General features: G+C 44.7%; 1 long non-coding RNA gene across 1 annotated transcript; it reads right to left on the reverse strand.

Annotated features, from left to right (window-relative positions):
* Positions 1–823: 823 nt before the first annotated feature.
* LOC118002385 lies at positions 824–3,864 on the reverse strand. The gene is made up of 3 exons (XR_004677030.1): positions 3,767–3,864; positions 2,577–2,726; positions 824–1,981 (listed from the first exon to the last, which is right to left on the reverse strand). It is a non-coding gene; the product is annotated as an uncharacterized LOC118002385 (long non-coding RNA).
* Between the last annotated feature and the right edge of the window lie 5,472 nt (positions 3,865–9,336).

The following is a 9,336-nucleotide window of genomic DNA, read 5'->3' on the forward strand; positions in this document are numbered from 1 at the left end:
TTTGAAACCCTGCCAATCCAGCTTCCCACTGAAGCTGGGGCCCATGTGACAGAGGACAAGGGTGTGTCCCTGCAGTTGTCTCAGCACCCACCAGAGACACGTCCCCCCTTACCAGCCCACCTGGTGCCAAATGGAGGCCATTTGCTCTCCTTTGAGTTAATGCCTGGGGTCACAGCTGTTCCAGGATGACCTTATTGGGGAAAGCTCTTAGTTTAAAAAAAATAAATTTAAATGGTTTGAGTAGGTATTAAATGCACATAATTCATAACTGAAAAGGTAGAAAAGAGTATATAATGAAACTCAGTCTTCCCCTCACCCCATGCTTCCATCCAGTTTCTCTTCTTTAGGGGCAAAGAGTGCTTCTAGGTTATAGTAAATTCTTCCAAAGAGAGTCTATGCACATACAAGTACATCAAATAAGCCTCTCTCTCTCTTTCTCACACTCACACACACACACACACAAGCACATGTGTATGTACACACACATGCACATAAATTCCCGACAGAAGCACATATTACATAATGTTCTCTACTTCACCTTTTTCACTTAAAATATATATTGGGGTCACTCTGTATTGTTGGCATAATTCTACCTCAATATCTATAGAATACCCCTTTTATATGGATGTGCCATAATTCATCTAGCTAGTGCCCTGTTAAATTTAAATAGTTTCCAGTATTTTCCAAGGATAACAGAAACTCCTTGAATATACATCATTCTGCACACGCACAAATATGCCGATGGCATGAGTTTATAGAATTACAGAATTAAAGGGTATGCACATTTAACATTTTGATAAATATTGCTAAGTTCCCCTCCATGGCAATTGTTCTCAACTGTCAAGGACAGCGTATTTATCTTTTCTTGCTTATTAATTCTTCAGCTCCAGCTCCGGGGCCAGCTCCTCAGCCACGCCCACTGCCTGAGAGCATTAACTCTGAGTTGGTGGAGAGCTGACCTCATAGAATGACTGGGACTTAAATTTTGAGGACAGTTCTGTCTGAATTCCAGTGCATGTAGGAGGCAACTTTAGGCAGTGCTTCTCAGTGTGGCTGGTACTGCCCTCTAGGTGAGGTTTTGGAAATGTATGGGGACTTTTTTTGGGTGAGCACAATAATAGGGGTGCCTACTGGTGTTGAGGGGAAGGGGACCAGGATGCTGGGTGTCTGGCAACCCCCTGAAAGAGACAAGCACATGATGTTGAATGACCCACTGGACATTCAAGTAGGTGAATAAAGCCTGTCTATAATGATGCAAGCCTAGGGGGTGCCTGGGTGGCTCGTTGGTTAAGTGTCTGCCTTCGGCTCAGGTCATGATCTCGGGGTTCTGGGATCAAGCCCTGCTTGGAGCTACTCATTTGTGCAGAGAGAACATTAGTACACATTTCTTCCTCCTTACCAGGCTATTAAGCAATGGGCTTGACTACACCATCCAACCTGTAATCACTTCTTGTGGACAAGCCTGAGATCCGAGGTCCCAGATTCTACTGCGGAGGTGGGCAGAGATTTGGGGTTTTAAGAAAAGCAGATTGGGCTGCTTTGCATAGGGATAGCTTTGAGCAATGTCCAAAGGGCGTGTTGGTGGGAAAGGTAGCCCAAAGAGAAAGAGGAAATGGTTTCACGCTAAAAAGCAGTGATATTTGAACTGTGGGGATTTGTCCCATAAATGTAAAAGTTCTATTTAGATTTTCATTCCTTAAGGAATAGCACAAACCTGTAGCATGTGCAACAAAATGTTAAAAACTGGCAGCCCAGAAATGAGAGATCTGTGCATATATTTTCCTAGCACCCGGGATGATGAGTGAAGGAAAGAGTTTGTTTACCAGCTTCTGTGACTTCCCTGGAGATGGCTGGCAACAGACGGGCTTCCAGCTGAGCGGGGAGCTTCGGGGTGCTAGGCCCAGAGGCTGCCGAGGACTTGCAAAGGAGTGAGAATATGATCTTATCTGCCAGATTGTGTTTCTTATGTAAGTTTCTGGAGCTGGGAGTGGAAAGGAAAAAGAGATTCAGTCTTTGAGCAAGCATGTTGGTTGATGGAGTACCTGGATGGTTCAGTCAGTCAGTTGGGTGGCCAGCTCTTGATTTTGGCCTAAGTCATGATCTTGGGATCCTGGGATCGAACCCCACATCAGGTCCCACACTCAATATGTAGTCAGCTTCATATTCTCTCTACCTCCCCCACTCTGCCCCTCCTGCTCATGCCCTCTCTCTTTAAAATAAATAAATAAATCTTTAAAAAAAAGTTGGTTTATATTTTGGATACCTGTCTTAATTTAGGTCTCCTCCCCCCAAAAAAGACCCTGAGACAAAGACCTGGATGCAGGTGGTGTGTTTGGGAGGGCATTTCAGATTGCTGAGCTGAGAAGTTTGTAAAATGAGTCTGGGAAGAGGGAAACATCAAGTGTGGGTTGATGAACACGTTACTAATGAGGGACACTGAGGCTCAGTCTGGCTGGGGCCCCTCTGAGTAGCTATATAGGAAACATCTCACAAGTGCCCCACCGGATCATTAATCCAGGATTCCTGTGTCCTCTTGTTTGAGGGTTCTGTGATGGGTTGGGAGCAGGAGGACCTACCACAGACAGAGAATAGAGATGCAGGTCGTCAATGTGGACAGCCACCAGCCTATTCGGGAACTGTCCCCAGCAGCTGCCGGTGTGTTCAGGTGGGCAGTGGAGATATGCGTGAAGCATCAACAGTGTCTCCTGCAGCCCCTAAGTGCAAACCTGAGGACAGACCCCGTTACATTCATGAACTGTAAAAACACACAAGTCTTCCTATTTTGTTCTTATTCTTTGGGGAATGTGTGCGCCAATGGGTACAAATATTTTGCCTGGAGAAATGTTCAAGAAACATGTCTTCTTTCTCATGCCGAGTACCGTTCTCTTTCTTTTCTGATTCTGGGAACTTCGTAAATCCCGGGTCTCCCTGCCATAGTTTGTGTAACCCAGAACGAGTCACTTTGGTTTCCTGATCCTGTGTTTGCACAACCGTCGAACAAGTCACACAGGAATCAATTCCTAGAACGCTGTGAGCTCTTTTAATGGGATAAACCTTAGTGGAGTGAGGTGAGGTTTCGGGGACAAGAAAACCTGCATTTTCAGCCTTTTCCCACATTCAGCTCTTCTTGGAACAAAAAGACTGGTCTCAGGACGAGATACGGAGGAGGAGACACTCAAGGGAGGATGGGGTAGAGGTGAGAGGCGTTTGGGATTATGTCACTTACACAGATCCGCGCCACGCCTCCTGAGTTTTATCACTCACACTCCCTTTCCAGAGAATAGTGGCTCCATTGAAGTCAAAGTGCGGGGAGAACCACACTAAAAGCTCAAGTCCACTAAAACTGTCAATTTTGGGGAGGTTCTTTTCTGGGCTCCTCATGGAGGACCCTTGTATAACAAGATGCTAATTTTAAAGAGAAATCATGGACGCAGAGAGCAGGAGTGATAGTGCAGCTATTTCTTGGCAACCCTAATTGCCTCAAGAGTTGCCAGGCTGCTAAAGGCATTCGCTCGTGCTGTACACACAGCTGGGAAAATCAGAAGCGAGAAACTGGGTTTGTCACCAGCCCTGGAGCTCACAAAGCAATCTGCTCTCCTTGGGAAGATACAGATGGGTCTAAAGGATTCGTCTAGAGAAATGCTGCTGGTTTTAAGATATGGCTGTGTTTCTTTTTCTTCCATCCATAGCTGTTCGCTTTCTTGCTTTCTTATTTTATTTTTTTAAAGGGACCATGTAATAAGCACTGTAATTGGAAAGAACTTACCTCACATATTGATATAGATGCTTTATCAGATGCCATGGGTGCCTTGTGGGTGGGACTGACTTCCAGCTCCCAGCCCTGTGACTCTTTGCTCAAGCTTTCTCTCTGGTGGTGGGAGGAGCCTGCTCTGCCCTGCGGAAGTGACTTCAAGTGCTGGGGATTAATGGCCCCCCGGAAGCAGCCCTCAACCAATGATTCATGGGAAGTGGTGAACACATCCCCAGCTCTCTCTCCTAAGCCATGTTCTACGCTGGCTGCCATCGGTCCCCAACAGGGTTCAGCCCCGATGGCCTGTGGTGGCACCATGCTCAGCAATGCTCCTTTCACTGGCTGCCCTCCTTGCTCTGCCTCACTTCCTTATTTCCATCCGTGTGTTGTCTTGGATCCCCTCCCGAATAAACCACTTGCTCCCAAAGCCTTTGCTCAGGTCTACTTCTAGGAAAACCCAAATTACGACAGTTGAATTTGCAGCTTCCATCAATCTGAGTCATATTTGAGTTTAAAAATACTCCTCATGCTTACCCCTGTCACAAGCAACAAACTCCCTGAGGACTGTGTGGCTAGGAGTCCTGCACCATCCTGGGATGTTGTGGTAACTGCGGGAGTGCATTGGCCTGGAAGAGTTTACTTCTCCCAGGGGCTGACATGTGGATGTAGACACTAGGGTTTATCTTAGCGGGTTGCAGAAGCTTCCTTTTGCACAACTTGGCAAAGCATTTGCTGAATGCACAGTGGCCTCAGCCTGACATCAGGACTCTCATCCATTTTTAGGACCATCAAACCACATGAGAAACCCAAGTGTATATTTCCTTAAGTATGAATCACTTATTTTGGATGAGTCATTCTCAGTGTAGAGTCCACTGATTGATCCCGTCCTTCAGAATCATGAGGGGTGCTTATTAAAAAGACAGAATTTTATTATTATTATTTTTTTTAATTTTTAATTTAATTTAATTTGTTTTTATTTTTATTATTTCTTTAAATTTTATTTTATTATGTTAGTCACCATACATTACATCATTAGTTTTTGATGTAGTGTTCCATGATTCATTGTTTGTATATAACACCCAGTGCTCCATGTAGAACGTGCCCTCTTTAATACCCATCACCAGGCTAACCCATCCCCCCACCCCCCTCCCCTCTAGAACCCTCAGTTTGTTTCTCAGAGTCCCTAGTCTCTCATGGTTCGTCTCCCCTCCGATTTCCCTCCCTTCATTCTTCCCCTCCTGTTATCTTCTCTTTTTTTTTTTAACATATAATGTATTATTTGCTTCAGAGGTACAGGTCTGTGATTCATCAGTCTTACACAATTCACAGCACTCACCATAGCACATACCCTCCCCAATGTCCATCACCCAGCCACCCCATCCCTTCCACCCCCCACCACTCCAGCAACCCTCAGTTTATTTCCTGAGATTAAGAATTCCTCTTATCAGTGAGATCATATGATACATGTCTTTCTCTGATTGACCTATTTTGCTTAGCATAATACCCTCTAGTTCCATCCACATCATTGCAAATGGCAAGATTTTGTTGCTGTTGGTTTTTTTTTGATGGCTGCATAATATTCCATTGTATATATAACACATCTTCTTTATCCATTCATCTGTTGATGGACATCTTGGCTCTTTCTATAGTTTGGCTATTGTGGACATTGCTGCTATAAACATCGGGGTGCATATACCCCTTCGGATCCCTATATTTGTATCTTTGGGGTGAATAGCCAGTAGTGCAATTGCTGGATCATATGGTAGCTCTATTTTCAACTTTTTGAGAAACCTCCATACCATTTTCCAGAGTGGTTGCACCAGCTTGCATTCCCCACCAACAGTGTAGGAGGGTTCCCCTTTCTCCGCATCCCCGCCAACATCTGTCATTTCCTGACTTGTTAATTTTAGCCATTCTGACTGGTGTGAGGTGGTATCTCATTGAGATTTTGATTTGGATTTCCCTGATGCCGAGCGATGTTGAGCACTTTTTCATGTGTCTGTTGGCCATTTGGATGTCTTCTTTGGAAAAATGTCTGTTCATGTCTTCTGCCCATTTCTTGATTGGATTATTTGTTCTTTGGGTGTTGAGTTTGATAAGTTCAACAAGGCAGAATTTGAGTCTCATCTTAGACCTACTGTATCAGAACCTCTGAAGGTGGGACCAAAGTGTGCTTTTTGACAAGCTCCTGAAATGTCTTGGCTGGACTCCCCAGAGTGATGCATCTGGTAGGAGAGTGGGAGAAGCAGGGCAGGAATGGAGGAAGCCAAGGCAAGGTGTATCCCAGACAGAGCCCCATAGAACCACACATAGAACCATGCATAGCCTCCACTCAATCTGGCAGGGAAGCTCTGGCATTTAAATTACATCTTGGTGATGTCCCTACTCGAGGCAAAAGGCTGAGCTTTTGTTCTCCTGCAACTGTCAGTCAGTCACTGTTAAGGGCAGGCAAGCTCACTGGCACTTCCAGTTCTCTGGAGGTGCCAGCAAAGAGACTCCAGTAGCCTGAACACAACCCTCTAGATAGAATCCTGAGTAGAAGCCATTAGAAGCTGGGGCAGGGGAGCACAGCAGCCACAAAAGGGATCAAAGGGCAACTGGGTAGAATAGAGACAGTGTCCACTCCAACAGGTGATTCTTTCTTTTTAATGTTTATTTTAATTCAATTAATTAACATATAATGTGTTACTGGTTTCAGGGGTAGAGGTCTGTGATTCATCAGTCTTATATAACACCCAGTGTTCATTCCATCACATGCCCTCCTTAATGTCCATCACCCAGTTACCCCATCCCTTCACCCCAGCAAACCTCAATTTGTTTCCTATGATTAAGAGTCTCTTATGGTTTGTCTCCCTCTCCAGTTTCATCTTGCTTTATTTTTTCCTCTCTTCCCCTATGACCCTCTGTTTTGTTTCTTAAATTCTACATATCAGTGAGATCATATGATAAATTCTGTTTCTCTAATTGACTTATTCCACTTAGCATAATGCCTTCTAGTTCCATCCATGTCATTGCAAATGGCAAGATTTCATTTTTTGATGGCTGCATAATATTTCATTATATATATACCACATCTTATTTATCCTTTCATCTATTGGTGGACATCTGGGCTCTTTCCATAGTTTGGCTATTGTGGACATTGCTGCTATAAACATTGGGGTGCAGGTGCCCCTTCGGATCCCTACATTTGTATCTTTGGGGTAAATACCCAGTAGTGCAATTGCTGGATCGTATGGTAGCTCTATTTTCAACTTTTTGAGGAACATCCATACTGTTTTCCAGAGTGGCTGCACCAGCTTGCATTCCCACCAACAGTGTAGGAGGGTTCCCCTTTCTCCACATCCCCGCCAACATCTGTCGTTTCCTGACTTAATTTTAGCCATTCTGACTGGTGTGAGGTGGTACCTTATTGAGGTTTTGATTTGGATTTCCCTGATGCTGAGTGATATTGAACACTTTTTCATGTGTCTGTTGGCCATTTGGATGTTTCTTTGGAAAAATGTCTGTTCATGTCTTCTGCCCATTTCTTGACTGGATTATTTGTTCTTTGGGGGTTGAGTTTGATAAGTTCTTTACAGATTTTGGATACTAGCCCTTTATCTGATATGTCATTTGCAAATATCTTCTCCCATTCTGTCAGTTGTCTTTTGATTTTGTTGACTGTTTCCTTTGCTGTGCAAAAGCTTTTTATCTTGATGAAGTCCCAATAGTTCATTTTTGCCTTTGTTTCCCTTGTGACTCTTATACAAGACCAGAATGAATTCCATGGAGTGGAGACAGTAAAGTGGAATGGGGGAGAAGGAAGTTGCAGGGATGTGGCTCCATTGGACGGTTCCAGGTGTCCTTTTGAGATCTCCCCACCACTGAGCTGTGCAAACATACCTTTTCATTCTTCCTGGTTGTCTGCTGGATAAGTTGTAGGGCACGCACATGCGCACATACATGCCATTAGATAAGCACAATTGAGTGAGTCCTTAAAAGCTTCTCTCTGCTGGAGGCAAAGGAGGAGCCCCCATGCTTACTGCTAATTCCTCCCCTGCCCACAGATACTCCAAAGGACGTCCCAATCCCAGGAGAGGCTCAATGTAATTATTTGAATGATAAGAGAGAGTCACTTTATGGGTTATTATTTTTAAGCAGCTGCCTTGGTGTCAAGTACTAGGATGGTCCTGGGAAAACCGGGATTATTATTATTTCTCTTGGATGGGGAAGGAATTATGTCTACATAAAATAAGTGAATTTTTGAATCTTTATAAAAGGGAAATAAGAGTGGATGGAAATTTAGGAAAGGACGGGATGCCAGGTGCTGCTAGGCCTTCTGCGTTTGTCCCCGAGCAGCCACTTCTCAGGGACACTCTTGTGAAGGACTTGTCATTGAGATCAACAAAGCCTCTATGCAGCCAGGACCTGATCACTGCTGGGAATGAAAACATGCTCTTCCTTTCAGGGAGAAGTGACAAATGCTGGACCTTTATCTGGGAGCAGCGACAAAGACGTCTGATGATTTGTTGTCCAACTTGGAAGGCTTCAGCAGTGGAGATTCTGGCTGCTGGTTTATTTGCATGTCTGTCCAGGCTTAGAGGCTCTGGGTTTTCTGGGCCAAATCAAAGGTGACCTTTTTCCCTCTCAATTCCTATAGTTAGGTCCTCATGGGTTCTTCCCTAGGCTGTTATCATAACCTCTGGATCCAACCCTCCCTCCTTCCCTCCTTCCCTTCCCTTCCTTCTTTCCTTCCTTCTTCCTTCCTTCCTTCCAAATCTATTGTTGTGCAGCAAATCACTGCAAAACTGGACTGTTCAGAAGCTCTTTCTGGTAGTGACCTCCACATTTTCCTGACTTCACAGTTTCCTCACCTCACTGGCATCTGTCTTCTCTCTGGACCCGAGATCCAGGGCCAAACCAGAGTAAGGGCATCTACGGAAGACTGTTTCTCTAACCACGTGCCTTCCATTTTAACCCTGGGGCCTGTCCCTGTCACTGCTCACCATTGACTGAATTTTCCAATTGTGCCTTTTATACTCAGGGCCCATGTGGCCCAAGCACACCCAGGGCATAATCTCATATCCCCCTTTAAGGCTAACATTAGCTTAAGGGATTTAGTGGAAATGGGAAGCTGGTAACCCACAGACTTTGTGGGATGTTGGTGAGTTCAATTGTGGACTAAGCCTGCTGTGTTTGGAAAATGAGGTGCTTGCTACCTGAGCTTCTCCCCCTCCTCCAGGATAGGACACTTCCTGTCAATTGTGGGCTCACTCTGCCTCTGAGGTATGAGCTTAGCATTTATTCTTCACCTTGTCAGACAGTCCCTTGGGTGGAGCACTATTTTACTTGAGATGGTAGGTTATACTTGAAAGAGGTTTGAATGGAGAAGCTGGGGAAAAAGGGGACGACATTCTTTGAATCATAAGAGCACAGGCTTTGGTGTCAGACAGTCTTAAATTTTAAATCCCTGCTGTGCCCCTATTGGCTGTGTGGCCTTGCCTATGTTACTCTGTCTCTCTGATGATCAGTTTTTCATCTGTAAAATGAATAGCATAACGACACCTACTTCTCTTGGTAGCTGTGAGGACTAGATCAGGCACACA

Source organism: Mirounga leonina, unplaced genomic scaffold, assembly GCF_011800145.1.
Source record: "Mirounga leonina isolate KUSES-001 unplaced genomic scaffold, KU_Mleo_1.0 Mir_115, whole genome shotgun sequence".
Taxonomy (NCBI): Eukaryota; Metazoa; Chordata; class Mammalia; order Carnivora; family Phocidae; genus Mirounga; species Mirounga leonina.